The sequence below is a fragment of the Somniosus microcephalus genome, chromosome 9 (assembly GCF_052327205.1).
Source record: "Somniosus microcephalus isolate GS21.2 chromosome 9, FLI_Smic_1.0, whole genome shotgun sequence".
NCBI classification, from domain to species: domain Eukaryota; kingdom Metazoa; phylum Chordata; class Chondrichthyes; order Squaliformes; family Somniosidae; genus Somniosus; species Somniosus microcephalus.
The window spans coordinates 77,780,032-77,796,950 of NC_140995.1; positions in this window are offsets into that span (position 1 = coordinate 77,780,032).

A 16,919-nucleotide genomic window follows, 5' to 3' on the forward strand; every position below is an offset into this window, starting at 1 on the left:
GACCATCCCGAAACCACTTCACATGTTCTTAAAACAACTTTAAGATCGTTGGAACCACCCCAAAACCACTTTAAACAACTTAACCAGATTAGGAGGCCCCAAGTAGTATAATTAAAAGCCTGCTTTCTAAAGACAGATAAGTCAGAAGTTCAAAAGACTTGTCAGGAAGGTTTCAGCAGAACAGTTCGAACAGTACACAGTTCAGCAAGGTGGGAGTTCAAGAAGTACAGAGAGTTCCAAGTTCGAGGTCAGTGCTCTCTGCAGTTCGAAGGAGTCTCGCAGAAGCTCTCTCTCTCTGGAAGCTGTTCAAACACAAGAAGAAACTGGAGCAACAGTTTCAGTGATCATCAGACACCTCGCGGCAACAAGGGCCTTACGAAACAACCAACCGAACATTACCGTCAGCCAACCGGGTAATATTGGGCCACCGCGACCAAAGAAAACCAACTCGGAAGAAATCCGAAGATTCGCAAGTTTTTCCACTCTACAAACTATTCCTGCGTTTGGTGAGCATTATCCCTGGTCCTTCAGAGCCTAACTTAGCTAGTAAGGTGGGATTTGGAGGGGTGAGAGATTTTGTCTACTGTAATTTTTCCCTTGTGTATGTTGAAGTGTTTTCCCCATTTTATTAGAGTGTTATTATTGTGTTGTATTTTCTTTCTCAAATAAAGATCAAAGTTCTTTCACCAAAATTCAGTTGTCTGCTGCAATTCCATTACAACCCCCGAATAAGACCAAGGTCTAGAACCAAAGGAGTGGCAGCGATTCGAACTGCTCATAAGTCAGAGGCGAATCTGACCCACACACCACCCCTTACATAATGGCAACCACGGCACGAGCTTGGCAAAAGGGATGTGATGCAGTGGACACTGTTTTTGAGGAAAGAAATAAGATGGAAGAGAGGATTTCCTCTTATGTATTTGAGAAGGTGAATATCACCAAGAAATGGGTGATCAGTCTGTTGCACGCTGTGTGTCCCATGGACGCTGCAGCCAAATGGACTGAGTGCAAAGATCATAAAAAGTCAGTGGAGTAAGCCATATGGTTGGTCTGCTCCCAGCGACAGATCCAGCTTTTAGATCAGTGAATTGAGGCACTGACAGAACAGCTGCGGGAATCAGCTCAATTGTCTCAAGTGAGGGCTCTAGCAGGGGAAGGATTATTGCAGGAATTAAAGGCCCAAGTCAGGAGAAATTACAGATAGCGGAAAAGCACAGGAACAGACATGAATATTTTCGGTGTCAAGTCACCGAGGCAAAAAGTAATGAGTTAGTGTTACGAAAAGAGAACGCCCGCCTTACCAGACAAATAAAAGAACAGGAAGAGAGGTTAGGAGACGTACAGGCAGCTTATAAGGTAGCAAGCACTAGGGGTTTTGAAGCGGGAGATCATGGCTCCTGCCAAAAGCAGATCGATAGTTTAAACCTTGCTCTGTCCAGGGCAAAAGGCATGGTATGTCTAGTGAGCCCGGGTGTGGCCCGGGTGGACCTGGAAGTAGAAGGGGAAACTGTTCAGACATCACCTGTGGCACCGGGGAACAACTCGGTTGGGCAGCAGGAAGGACAGGCAATCTGTGAGGCTGGCAGGGAAGAGAGCAAACCACCACCACCTGTGGCACCGAGTTTTAACTCAGAGAAGTGGGCAAGCCAATCCAGGAAAGGTCGGAGCTGGGGCCCATGAGCCCGGCTCGGCAGCAAAGGTTTGGCCCGCCCGGCGGTGGTGGGGGTCAGGGACCCCTTGAAAGCCAATTCGTGATTCCCCATGGTACCCAACAGCTTAGGGCTATGGTAAGCCACCTGAACAAACTCACCAAATGGGGGACCTCTCGGTCCACTTCATGGAAGTGGAACAGGCAGCAGGCATTAATGAGTGCGATGACTCCAAAATGACGAAAATGCTCCTTTTCTCTCTGGATGGCAAGTTGTACCAGTCCCTCTCTGCAGAGAGCAAGAAAGGGCAGGGCGGGTACGCTGCCATCCGGGAGGAAGTTCTGGAGGCCATGGGTATGAATGATGGTAGTCCTTTCTCCTGCGTGGAGAAGACAACCCAGCTAGCAGGGGGGGCCCCACAGGCTTTCGCAGACAGGCTGTGGCCTTTGTATAAGAGTGCCTGTAATGGGGATCTCGACCGGACTCACGTGAACCAGGGCAAGCTGGCCCACTGGCTCCGAAGCCTAGTGGCTAACAGCTTACCACAGATCAGGGCCAAGGCTGAGCTGTGGTTTGACCCAAAAAGCCCCCAGGTCACCGAGGAGACAGTGGTCAGACAAATGACCCTGCCTTACCGCAACGGTAGAGAGGTAGAAGAACACCAACCAAAAGGAAACGTTCACGAAATGAAACCTACTAGTAAGAAAGAATAGCACCAGGAAGGGGGTAACCCTTCCGACATGAGGCGTAACTGCTTCGGGTGCGGGAAAAGTGGGCATTGGAGAAGGGACTGTAGGAATCCATGGAAGGATAATATAGGAAAAAACTCCCCAGCTCCTGCCCCACAACCAGAAACACCGACCTCTCCCCCCAGGCTTGATTCGACAGTAGCTGCGCTCCAGGTTTAAATAGCTGGCCCAGGGAAGGTAGCCACAGCCACGGGTGCTTTAACTCCATCTGCCCCACCCAACACAGAAGAATGACTAGAACCAGCACAGCCTGTCTACCTGTATCCCCTTGAAAGACGCGCACAGGAAGAGACCTCCCGTAATATGGAGGAATACCTGCGGTGCCAGGTTACGGAGGCCAGGTTAAATGAGCAGGCCTTATGGGAGGAGAATGCAAGATTAACAACAAGAGCTGACGGTTTGGAGGGTCAGCTAAGGGACATTAAAATAGCTCATAAGGTAGCTAGAAGTAGGGGTTATGAAGACTCTGATCACGGTCCATGCAAAGAAAGTATTAAAAAATTGACCCAAGCCTTGTCTGAGGCCAGAGGCATGATCTGTTTAATGGCAGCAGGGGAAACCCGGGTGGAGTGGGACGAGGAGGGTCAGGAAGCAGAGGATAAGGTTCAGGACAGGGATCCTCAGCCAGCAGCTGTGGCAGACTCACAGAATCAATGTAAACTGTTTAAAACCGAGAAAGGGGAATGGCCAGCAGGGGCGAACCGTTTTAAAGATAGAGATCATCAGCCTGCAGCTGTGGCAGACTCACAGACCCCACCGGTGGGGGCAGTGGCTTGTGTTACTGGAGGGGCCCTCCCACCAATTATTTGGGACACACCCCCAGTAACCAGAGCCCTAAGTTATAAACCAGGGCCCTTAAATATATCATTTAGCTGTAAGGTAACTTCAATTCTGCGGTTTATATTTTCTAGGGTCTCTGTGGTGTAGCGGGGTCTTCTGCCATACAAGCGCCCTAGAGTATATCTTTAATTGGTGGTATTGAATTAATTTAAATTAATTAAAGTGTAAGTCATGTCAGGACAGCCCAGCCCTGTGTTATGCTCCACCTGCACTATGTGGGAATTCAGGGACACTGCCAGTGTCCCTGACGACCATGTGTGCCAGAAATGTATCCAGCTGCAGCTTCCAGCAGACCGCATTGAGGCGCTGGAGCTGCAGATGGATGAGTTTTGGAGCATTCGCGATGCTGAGAGGGTCATGGATAACACGTTTAGTGAGTTGGTCACACTGCAGGTAAGGGCTGCACAGGCAGAAGGGAACATCAGGCGGAGCAGTAGAAGCAGGCAGGTAGTGCAGGGGACCCCTGTGGCCATCCCCCTCCCAAACAGGTATAATGATTTGGGTACTGTTGAGGGGGATGACTTACCAGGGGAAGGCAGCAGCAGCCAACTTCCTGGCACCGGGGGTGCTTCTGCTGCTCAGGAAGGGAGGAAAAAGAGTGGGAGAGCAATAGTGGTAGTGGATTCTATCGTAGGGGGAACAGATAAGCATTTCTGTGGCCGTAGACGTGACTCCAGGATGGTTTGTTGCCTCCCTGGTGCCAGGGTCAAGGATGTCACTGAACAGCTGCAGGGCATTCTGAAGGGGGAGGGTGAACAGTCAGAGGTCGTGGTTCACATTGGGACCAACGACATGGGTAGGAAGAGGGATGAGGTCCTGCAGCAAGAATTTAGAGAGCTAGGTAGCAGATTAAAGAGCAGGACCTCAAAGGTTGTAATCTCTGGATTACTCCCGGTGCCACGTGCTAGTGAGTATAGGAATAGGAGGATAGAGCAGATGAATGCGTGGCTAAAGAGTTGGTGCAGGAGGGAGGGCTTTAGTTTCCTGGATCACTGGGTCTGCTTCTGGGGAAGGTGGGACTTGTACAAGTCGGACGGGTTGCACCTGAACCAGAACGGGACAAATATCCTTGCGGGGAGGTTTGCTAGCACTGTTGGGGGGGGTTTAAACTAACTTGGCAGGGGGATGGGATACAGAGTGGAGCTATAATAGGGGGTGATGTACAGCCAAATATAGAGGAAAAAACAAGTCAGCTTGGAAGGCAGAGCAAATATGTAACAGCACAAGGGAGTAGGGCAAGGCTGGATGGCATTTATTTTAATGCAAGGAGTCTTGCGAATAAGGTGGATGAACTGAAGGTGTTGATGAACACATGGGAGTATGATATTGTTGCTATCACTGAGACATGGTTGAGGGAGGGACGAGACTGGCAGCTCAATATTCCGGGGTATAGAATCTTCAGGCGAGACAGAGCGGGGGGGTTAAAGAGAAGGGGGTGTCGCAATATTAATTAAGGAGTCAATTACTGCTGTAAGGAGGGATGATATATTACCTGTAATAGGTTCCTCTAATGAGGCCATATGGGTAGAACTTAAAAACAAAAAGGGGGCAAGCACTTTGCTGGGAGTGTACTATAGGCTCCCAAACAGTCAGGGGGAGATAGAGGAACAGATATGTAGGCAAATCTCAGAGAAATGTGCAAATAATAGGGTAATAATAGTGGGGGATTTCAACTTCCCCAATATTAACTGGGATAGTCAGAGTGTGAAAGGCTTAGAGGGTGCAGAATTCTTAAAGTGCATCCAGGAGAGTTTTTTGAGCCAGCATGTAGAAAGTCCTACAAGAGAGGGGGTGGTACTGGACCTAATTCTAGGGAATGTGGCCGGGCAAGTGGTAGAACTTTTAGTAGGTTAGCACTTTGGTGACAGTGACCATAATTCGGTGAGATTTAAGGTAGTCATTGAAAAGGACAGAGATGGACCAGAAATAAAGGTTCTAAATTGGGGGAAGGCCGATTTTAATATGATAAGGCAGGATCTGGCCAAAGTGGACTGGGTTCAGCTACTTGTAGGAAAATCCACATCGGAGCAATGGGAGCCTTTCAGAAAGGAAATTGAGAGAGTACAATGGCAACATGTTCCCTTAAAGGTCAAGGGTGGGACTAACAAGCCCAGGGAACCTTGGATGTCAAGGGATATACGAGAATGGATTATGAAAAAAAGTGAGGCTTTTGGCAGATTCAAAGACTAAAGACAGAGGAAGCCCTAGAGGAGTATAAAAAGTGCAGGGGGATACATAAAAAAGAAATTAGGAGAGCGAGGAGGGGCCATGAAATAACACTGGTGAGCAAAATAAAGGAAAACCCTAAGGTGTTTTATAAGTACATTACGGGCAAGAGGATAACTAGGGAAAGAGTAGGGCCCATTCGGGACCAAAGTGGCAATCTGTGTGTGGAGCCAGAAGATGTAGGTGGGGTTTTAAATGAATTTTTTGCATCTGTGTTCACTATGGAGAAGGACAATGTAGACAAAGAAATCGGGCAGGGTGACTGTGATATACTTGAACATATTAGCGTCGAGAGGGAGGAGGTACTAGTGGTTTTAGCAGGCTTAAAAGTGGATAAATCCCCAGACCCGGACGAGTTGTATCCCAGGCTGCTGTGTGAGGCAAAGGAGGAGATTGCAGGGGCTCTGACACAAATTTTCAGAACCTCTCTGGCCACAGGGGATGTGCCAAAGGACTGGAGAACAGCTAACATAGTACCATTATTCAAGAAGAGTAGTAGGGATAAACCAGGGAATTACAGGCCAGTGAGCCTAACATCAGTGGTAGGGAAATTATTGGAAAAAATTCTGAGGGACAGAATTAGTCTCCACTTGGAGAGGCAAGGATTAATCAGGGATAGTCAGCATGGCTTTGTCAAGGGAAGATCATGTCTGACCAATTTGATTGAATTTTTCGAGGGGGTGACTAGGTGTGTGGATGAGGGTAGTGCAGTGGATGTGGTATACATGGAGTTCCGTAAGGCTTTCGATAAAGTCCCGCATAGGAGACTGGTCAAGAAGGTAAGAGCCCATGGGATCCAGGGTGCCTTGGCACATTGGATACAAAACTGGCTTAGTGGCAGAATGCAGAGGGTGATGGTCAAAGGTTGTTTTTGTGACTGGAAGCCTGTGTCCAGTGGGGTACCGCAGGGATCGGTGCTGGGTCTCTTGCTGTTTGTGGTCTACATTAATGATTTGGATGTGAATGTAAAAGGTATGATCAGTAAGTTCGCAGATGACACGAAAATTGGTGGGGTGGTAAGTAGCGAGGAGGGTAGCCTCAGTCTGCAGGACGATATAGATGGGTTGGTCAGATGGGCAGAACAGTGGCAAATGGAATTTAACCCTGAAAAGTGTGAGGTGATGCATTTTGGAGGGACTAACAAGGCAAGGGAATACACAATGAATGGTAAGACCATAAGAAAGACAGAGGATCAGAGGGACCTTGGTGTGCATGTATATAGATCCCTGAAGGGTACATAGATCCCTGAAGGCAGCAGAACAGGTGGATAAGGTGGTTAAAAAGGCATATGGGATACTTGCCTTCATTAGCCGAGGCATATAATATAAGAGCAGGGAGGTTATGATGGAGCTGTGCAAAACGCTGGTTAGGCCACAACTGGAATATTGTGTGCAGTTCTGGTCACCACACTATAGGAAGGATGTGATTGCTTTGGAGAGTGTGCAGAGGAAATTCACCAGGATGTTACCTGGGCTGGAGTGCTTCAGCTATGAAGAAAGACTGGACAGGCTGGGGTTGTTTTCCTTGGAGTAGAGAAGGCTGAGGGGGGACCTGATTGAGGTGTACAAAATTATGAGGGGCATAGATAGGGTAGATAGAAAGGAACTTTTTCCCTTAGTGGAGGGGTCAATAACAAGGGGGCATAGATTCAAGGTAAGGGGCAGGAGGTTTAGAGGGGATTTGAGGAAAACTTTTTCACCCAGAGGGTGGTTGGAATCTGGAACTCACTGCCTGAAAGGGTGGTAGAGGCAGGAACCCTCACAACATTCAAGAAGCATTTGGATGAGCACTTGAAATGCCATAGCATACAAGGCTATGGACCAAATGCTGGAAAATGGGATTAGATTAGACAGGGTTTGATGGCCGGTGCGGATGCGATGGGCCGAAGGGCCTCTTTCTGTGCTGTATAACTCTATGACTCTATGACTCTATGAGATCTCCTCACATACCACAGCAAAAACTATCATGGTCACCTGTGTATCAGTTAAAAAGTTCCAGCCCCGGGAGGGCCACAACCCAAAAGGGAGTGCCCAAAGTCAGGGATGAATCAATGGACAGGGATTCCCAGCCTGCAGCCTCCAATGGTGAGGGACTCACAGGAGAGGTAGCGTTGGGCAGAAAGAGAGAGAAGGGTCCCCAGCCTGCGGCATCAGGCTGGGCGGAACCCACAGGACAGGACAGGGAGCCAGCAGCCACACCAAAGTGGGTAGTGTGCTGCAGCACAGGAGGACACACTCCCCCGATTAACTGGGATTCAGGGAAACTCCCAGGTCTTTTAAGGAGGACTCTCCGATCCGATGGCACAGGTCACCTTACGCCCAGGCGTACAAGCTGCCCACAGGCCACAGAAGACAGAGGCCAAACAGGAATTAGCCTGGCCGTCCGGAGATGGGCGGCGGATGTACATAGCTTTCTGGTAAATTTTTAACTGTGTTTTACAGTTGGTAGTTTTAGGATTATTATTGTTTAATTTAGTTTCTGAAAGGTTTAAGTTTTCGAGACTCGATCACTTTGTCAAGCCAGAGAACCTTCTCGGGACATGGCTATCTGTTTTGTGTGCCCCTACAGAGAGGAACTCGGCATGAGGAGGGTTCTGCTCCTGCTAGCCCTGGTAGGGGTGAGCATCGGTGACCAAGGCAACATGGAGGGCTCCCACATCTATGGGTCTCGGGAGAGAGAGCATCAATCGTTACCGCTGGGGGTGACGAATGGGGTGTGGAGGAGCTCGCTATTTGCTTCCATGAGGGAAGGTGGCCAGGGTGGCTGGGGTCTAACTCGACACAATACTCCAGCCAGACTGGGTTCACATACGGGGAGGCCTCCATCTCGTGCCCCAGGGTACAGGTCATGGCCACAAGGGTCAGCGTCACTGAGGGGAAACGTGTGTGTTTTACGTGTAAAGGACAGATTCCCCTGGATAGGTGGTGGTGGCTCAGAAAGCTAAGCAGGGACATAGGGGACTGTACAGTCGACTGGGAACGATTGGGGAATGACACCCACTGTACGATCACAGGGACCTGAGGGGGAGTGAGTGTGTGTTGGGATAAGTGGTGGAAGTTGGAGCAGGGAATTTATATTTGTATGTGGGGGTCAGATAAAGTCTGCCCCACAGGCACATCCATCATCTTCCACAGACAATGGCAAGACGCCGGGGAGGGGATGGGGTGGGATTCTAGCCTGCATGTGTGCGCGATCCCACACATCCCCAATCCCAGTCAACGCCACCGAACTCGTAGCACGCCCCCGAAAGCCCCTGCCCACGACCATGACATCACGGACTATAGTACAGTGGTGTCCTACCACCACCAAGGGACCAGGGAATGGGTTAGTCCTAGTGCCAACCGACAAGTTGCTGTAGCAGGGGGTACACTATGCAGTGGCCTCGGTGATTCTGAACCTGACCGAAGTACACTTACCTGAATGGTGCCCTAAGGTGACAGAGCAGCTATACCAGGCCCTGCGGAAAGAAATGTTTAGGAAGTTTTATGAATTCGACTTTGCCAAGGTAGACAAAGCGAAACTGTACAGTTTACACACTGAACATACTATGGGCACAGGGAGACAAAGGAGGGGAACCTGGAATGATATTTTCACAACCTATAATACAGGATCCTCAGTAATAAATAGCCTGGATGATATAGAGTTACTGATGCGCTATCAATCACTCAAAAGACTGAGGTTAAGCGAGTAACTAACAGGCTTTTATTAACAAGAGAATGAAGGTGTGCCTCGAGTGGTCGACCAGTCCAGAATACAGAGGGACTGTGGAGCAGTCACCTTTATACCTGGACTCGTGGGAGGAGTCAGCCGAGGCATGTACAGACATGTACACAGTGGAGTACAAACAGTGGTTTACCACATTCACCCCTTGTTTAAAAATGAGTCCGGCGGGGTGAAGTGTATTAAAAGTTTGTGTATTGGAGTCTCTCCGGAGGTCTTGTCTGCCGCTGTGATCGACGTGGCGACGGCAGGGGTAGTGAAGCTTCCGGCGTCGAGTCCCGCGTAGGCTGGGGCACTGGTGTGTAGTCCTCGTGGGTGTCGAGCGGGTCGCGGGGCCCAGGCGTGCTGTCTGCTGGGGTTGGATATTGGATCGTGGGGGGGGGGTGGTAGTGGGTAGTGGGTTACTGGGGCCCCCGAGGGTGCGAGGTCTCGTATGGAGACTGTGTCCTCCCGCCCGTCCAGATACGCAATGTAAGCATACTGGGGGTTGGCGTGGAGGAGGTCGACCCTCTCGACCAGGGGGTCCATTTTATGGGTCCTCACGTGTCTTCTCAGTAGGACCGGCCCTGGGGACGTCAGCCATGGCGGTAGCGATGTCCCCGATGTGGACTTCCTTGGGAAGACAAACATTTTCTCATGAGGGGTGGCGTTAGTGGCAGTGCAGAGCAGTGACCGAATAGAGTGGAGCGCGTCGGGGAGCACATCCTGCCAGCGGGAGGTCGGAAGGCCCCTAGACTTTAAGGCTAGCAGGGCGGCCTTCCAAACTGTCGCATTCTCTCTTTCCACCTGTCCGTTCCCCCGGGGGTTGTAACTGGTGGTCCTGCTTGTGGCAATACCCCTAGCGAGCAGGTACTGGCGGAGTTCATCGCTCATAAACGATGAGCCCCGGTCGCTATGGATATAGCTGGGGAAACCGAACAGGGTGAAGAGGTCGTTCAGACATTTAATGACCGTGGCACTGGTCATGTCCGGGCAGGGGATGGCGAACGGGAAACGGGAGTACTCATCAATAATGTTGAGGAAGTACACATTGCGGTCGGAGGAGGGGCGAGGCCCTTTAAAATCGACGCTCAGGCGCTCGAAGGGGCGAGTGGCTTTTATCAGGTGAGCCCTGTCTGGTCTATAAAAGTGCGGTTTGCACTCAGCGCAGACTGGTGTGAGGATCTGCTCCATTATAAAAAATCTTGTTAATAAAATTGATGCGCTATCAATTACTCAAAAGACTGAGGTTAAGCGAGTAACTAACAGGCTTTTATTAACAAGAGAATGAAGGTGTGCCTCGAGTGGTCGACCAGTCCAGAATACAGAGGGACTGTGGAGCAGTCACCTTTATACCTGGACTCGTGGGAGGAGTCAGCCGAGGCATGTACAGACATGTACACAGTGGAATACAAACAGTGGTTTACCACAGTTACAAACAAAGATAAATGGTTAAAAGACCCAATTAAGAAAGATCCTAACAGAGGAGAACGCATTAGTCAGCTCAGAGCTACATGAGGACCAAGCTATGATGGTCCATTTAATAGAAATCATTGCTGAGCTGGAGAGACACGCTAAAACAATAAATGCACTCCTACGGGAGGACAGGAATGCTTCGGATCAGGCTGCACAGAATGAGGTGTGCGTGCTAAACGGGGCATGGTTGCTAGGCGAGAGCCGTAGCAACCTGGAGGATTTAAAGCAAGGTTTAGTCCCCTCCTGGATTAGCAACAAGCACCTCGCAGCCCTCCACCTGTTTAGTAATTCACTGAGCCCATGTCAGCTCCGCCTAGCCTCTGAAGCCTACCCTGTCCCAGTAAACTGTGGACGTTCCAACCATACTATCATGGGGATAGTAGTGACGTTGCCGGTCATGGGTGGGACAGCCCGACCTGCATACAGGATGGAGAACATTGGGATCATTCATGGGGTGCACACGTCCGTTTCGCAGAGGTCCCACCTTATGTCATAAAGTGCGAGCACGTTATGACAGATACAGACCTCTCCGGGTGCCGGAGCTGGGGTGCACACATAATACTGTGTCCCCAGCACTTGAACGCCTATTCTAGACCACAGTGCGGGTTTAAAGCTGCTGGCGCACAACCTGTGAACTGTACCATGGAGGTAATGGCACAAGGCCATGTTCCCCCACAGGTAGCATTCATAGGAGGTGGGACATATTGTGTCACCACAAGTGCGCCCCACTACCAGCATGGACAGTACATCTGGTGTCCGGTGAGTGACAGCAGTTTATGTTTTAAAACCGAGGCAGAAGTTCAAGTGGCCCAGGAACGGATTGTCCCCATTCCTGAACCCTCCACTGTTCACCTCACTGTAACTGAAAACATCACCAACCTGCAAAACTGTGTCGCACATTTTGGCTATGAAACTCCCCCTCTACCCGACCATCTTACTGCCCTATTAAAAGCAGTTGTTATATCACAAAAACATTTCTACACATTAGAACAGAAGACAGTCGAGATAGGGGCCAAGATCTTGGATATCGTAGTTCCACCCTGGTGGGATATTTTTGAAAATATAGAGGTCCCTTCTTGGATCAGAATGACTTCCCACATTTTAGTGGTCTGCCAGCTCGGTATAGTCTTCTACTTACTATGCACAAAGTGCAAGGGGAGGGACAGAATGCTCCAATCTCAACATGAGAGAGCATGGGGCCAGCATCAAAATAAAGTCTATGACCAGGAATAAAACAAACCTTAACCATTATTATAAATAAAGTTTTGTGACTATGTGTTGTTATTTTTTCTATGTATGTACAATATTTTTCCAAGTGGTGCAGGGGTGTTGGACCCCCTCCATGCTTGGATATGAATGTAACCGTACCTTGTATATATTTGTACATCTAAAGAGGAATGGGAGTGTTTTGGGTTTTAGTTAGATAATAAAGGGGAAGGTTGGCTCTCGGGGATCAGAAATTTTCTCATCCAGTGACGTAATAAAACTCACTGCGCACTTGGTTTGAGCATAAAGCAAGGCTTTATTCAACTTATTTCAGAACATGGAGGTCTAGTTGTATCCACTAGCTCCTTGTCTTTACAAAATGTCCCCGGAAAGCTGGGGCCAATGCCTGAGTATTTATACTCCTTGGACGGCGCCACCAGCTGGCCGTCCAGTGTTATTTCATAGGTAGTTTCTCGATGATGAGATTTATGACATTCTTTCTGCTTAAAAGATTTGGAAGTCCGACGACTTCCTCTTAACGGATTAGGCGGACCATGAATAACCGCAGTCTTTTAGATTTTTGTTTGTGGACAGAAGGCATGTCTCCCCAGACCGTGTCTTGGTCCCTGGGCTGCTTGATCCGTGCCGGTGGATCGACAGGGCCCGTGTTGCTCTGATCAACCCGAGGGAGTCTGGGGAGATCCTGACTCCGGGTGCAGGTCCCCACAGGCACAGAACTGGCTTCGTCCCGTTGGTTAGCCGGAGATTGACTGGCGTCCTGGCCCGGGGTGGCCATCCCACGGGGAGCGCTAGGCTCCCCAAGCGGATCCAGCGGGGCAGCCGGCAGATCCCTCGATGTCCCAGGTAGGGCGTCATCCTCGGGGGAGTGCAGAGTGTCGGCCTCATCCCCGCAGGTCCCTCCATCAGTCGGGTCCGCAGAACCGGCCGGACAGGGAGCCAGGTACCGGAGCAAAACGGTGGACTCCCGGCCATCCGAGTACCGCACGTGGGCGTACGTGGGGTTGACGTCTGTAAGTTCTATCTCGTCGACTAGAGGATCGGTTTTTGATGATTGCACGAATCTTCAGAGCAGCACGGGGCCAGGAGCTGCCAACCATGATGGTAGCGATGTCCCATGGGTGGAGTGACATTGGAAGCTGAAGAATCGCTCGTGAGGTGTGACATTGGTAGACGTAGAAAGGAGAGACCTGATGGAATGCAATGCATCAGGGAGCATAGTTTCCCACTGCTGGTCTGGTAGATTGCGTGACCTCAGCCTGTCTCTCAACCTGTCCCTTACCGATGGGATGGTACGGTGTCATTTTACTTGTGGCGATTCCCCGTTGGGAGAGATAACTTTTGAGTTCGCTTGACATGAAGGAGGGACCCCGATCAGAGTGGATGAAATTGGCCGTACCGCAAAGGGAAAAGACTTGATCAAGGCGTTTGATCACTGTGGAAGTAAGCATATTGGGACAGGGGAAAGCAAAGGGAAAGTGTGAATATTCGTCCACCATAGTCAGTAAGAAGGTGTTCCGCATTGAGGAAGGCAATGGCCCTTTAAAGTCAATGCTGAGTTGCTGCATAGGCTGCATAGTGTGTATGAGCGAGCCATCCGATGGACGGAAGAATTGCGGTTTTAACTCCGCACAAATTTTACAGGAGGAGCACGTTCTTTTCACATCTTCCATAGAAAATGGGAGATTTTTAGATCGCACAAAGTGCAACATACGCGTAACGCCAGGATGGCATAAGTCTGTATGAAGATCCGCCAGAGTCGAAGTTGACATAGAAGAGCAGAATGCCCGCGTGAGGGTATCCAGGGCCACATTCTCTTTGCCGGGTCGATAATGTATGGTGTATCCAAAGGCGGCCAATTCCATCCTCCAGAGTTGTATTTTGTTATTCTTGATCTTAGTGTGTTTCCGGTTATCCAGCATAAAGGCCACGGAGCGTTGATCGGTTATAAGTGTGAAATGGTGACGAGCGAGAAAATGACTCCATTTACGTACCGCTTCGATGATGGCCGTAGCCTCCTTCTCGACAGGAGGATAATGGAGCTCGCTACCCTGCAAAGTTCTGGACAGAAATGCAATGGGTCGACCACCTTGATTCAAGGTAGCAGAGATCGCCACATCCGATGCATTGCACTCGACAACGAAAGGAAGATTTTCATCAATGGAACGAAGCGTGGCTTTTTCCAGTTGTTGCTTGAGGAGGGTGAAAGCTGAAATAGCCATTGCCTCCAATGGAAATGACTTTGCGTGAAGCAGGGGCTGGATCTTGTCAGAGAAGTGGGGTATCCATTTCGCATAGTCGGCGAACATGCCAAGTGCCCGACGAAGCGAGCCGAGATTCGTAGGGGGAGGGAGCTCCTGAAGCAGATGAAGTCGCTCCGGATCCGGTTTGATGACACCGTTGCCCAGCCAAGGATGTTGACTGATGGTACTGATTTCACAGATTTGGACTCATTTAAGGTTAAGTTGCGACGACGGAGAACGTCAAAAAATTTCTGGAGATTGGCATCATGCTCCTTCTGGTTATGACCAGCAATGGTGCTATTATCTAGATATGGAAAAGTGTCCGTTAAGTTCTCCTGTTTGACTAGGCTATCCATTGCCCGTTGAAAGATGGCCACCCCATTGGTGACCCCAAACGGAAGGCGACAAAACTGGTAAAGACGACCATTGGCCTCAAAGGCCGTATACTTTTTGTCAGAGTCCTTTAACGGTACTTGATGATATGCGCTCTTTAAATCAAAAGTTGAAAATACCTTGTAGTTTGCAAGGTTATTGACCATGTCATCGATGCGTGGTAGTGGGTAGGCATCCAGGTCGGTATACCGGTTAATAGTTTGCGAGTAATCGATGCAAAGACGTTTCTTGTGTTGCTTCAGAGGATTTTTAACAATGACGACTTGAGCCCGCCAAGAAGATGAACATGCCTCAATGAAACCGTCAGCTAGAAGGCAAGAGATTTCTGCCTCGATAAAGGCTCGATCATCTCGGCTGAAACGTCGTGATTTAGTGACTATGGGCTTACATCGGGGGGGAAGATTGGCAAACAAGTAGGCTCGTTGAGCAAAGCCGCCGAAAGTGCACAAAACAGTACTTTGGAAATAGTAAGCTCCGGCTTTGACTCTCCAAACTCGAAAGTGAGTCTTTTGTGTTGTTTCTGGAAATCCTCTCCTAGGAGCACATCACTACATAGGTTCTTGAGCACCCCGAGCCGGGTGGAGAAATAAGTGCGGCCATTGAGAATAAGGTCGACAAGACAAAAGCCGGAAGAATTGGTGGTCAGTGTCGTCAGAGCCATTGCAATTTCCATGTCCGAGGGGTAAATACGCAGTTTTAACTTACTGACAGTCCGCTCACTAATGAAGCTGTCAGAACTGCATGAGTCGATTAGTGCACTTACGATGTGTCCATTTATTGAAGCCTTCGTGGCTGCATGGGACAATCTTTGGGAAAAACAGCTGTGATGGGAGGAGGGGCAGTGTTACCCTTGACAACTGTAAACTTAGTAGTGGTTCTTGGGGGAGGAGCAGTTTTATAGATTGCAGCTGTAACCTTAGTAGTGGCTCTTGGGGGAGGAGCAGTTTTATAGATAGTGGCCTAGAAATTGGGTTGGTAGCGCCGGTGCTGAGCGCCTAAAGAGACCTAGAATTGGGGCAAAGCCCTATGTTGGGGCGAGCGCTATGAGGATAGCGCCGACTCAGAAATTGACTATACATTTAGCGACTGCGCTAAGTGTTTGCGCACGCCCGCGAGCGCAAACGGCTCATGATATCATTTCAGTGTGCAACGCCTTTTAGGAGCGCCTGAGCGCATATTGGGTGGCGCCCAGAGCCTTAGCGCCCAGCGCTATTAGTGACAGTTCGAAGGAGGGCTAACAGGCCCTTCTCGGAGTAGGGTGGCGCTATTTAAAGGGGACAGCTCTCGTGCAGAATCTTCTGCCACTTGGCCTGCTCAGTGCGATTGCTGCTGGAGAGAGTTGGCGAGCTAATGTGGAGCGGAGTTCTGGGATTTGAGCTTTACAGTACTTGGGACCTTCAACCCTGTCCGAAGCACTTGCAGCACTACACCTAAAAGTCTTTTGATCAACTGGCATCGGAATGGGAGCTTGTTTGGAGGGCGATGGCCTCATCGCCCAACACTGTGAAGGGGCAGAGAGACGGCGGGAGAGAGGGCCGGGATTGGCCAGAAGGAGGAGGGGCAATGGAGGTCGGCCAATCCAACGGGAGGCTGTGAGGGTCTTTAGGCTGCAGGTGACAAGCCTTGACATGTCGGAGGAGCAGTGTTTGCGAAGGCTCCAAATCTGGAGGGACATTGTTACTGATCTGTGCCACCTGCTTGGTCAGGATCTGCAGCCGCGTGAACGCTGCAGAACCTCTCTGTTCATGATGGCTACACTGACTGAAGGCCTCCATTTTTATGCCAACGGCTCCTTTCAGTCAGCCATTGGGGACAATGCGACTGTCGCTCAGGCTGCAGTCCGCTGTTGCATCCGGCAAGTGACAGATGCCCTTTTTAGGCGAACGCGTCCATTCATAACCTTCCCTCGGACCCTGCACAAGCAGGCGGAGGAGGAGGAGTATGAGGAGGGGGAGGAGGAGGAGGAAGAGCAGGCGGCGGAGGAGGAGGAGGAGGAGGAAGATTGAAGGGCTGCTGAAAGTGGAAGGTCCATTCGTCAGAGGCTCCTCTGGACTCGTCTCAACACCCCTGTGGCGGAATGATGAGAGTCTTACCTCATGGGCACTTTGGATGTTTGAGGGCCTCTGCATGCCAGCATCACTGAAAGTAGTCACATGCACCAAGCAACATTTAAACTTCTGTTTATTGACACAAAAGTCTTTCATTACAGCTAAACAACGTAAAGTGAGCAGAAACCATCACTGCCAAAATAAAAGTGACCTGTTCGGCAAAGCTGCAAAACTCAACAAAAACCTGCACCTATAAAAGCAGGTGAGGGTGTCCGTGAATTTGGACAAACAAACGTCTCAGCACCTCCCTCTACATCTGGCCCCTTGAGGGAGAACGACTTCTCGTTCGCGCCCGGCCCCTTCCCTCCCTGC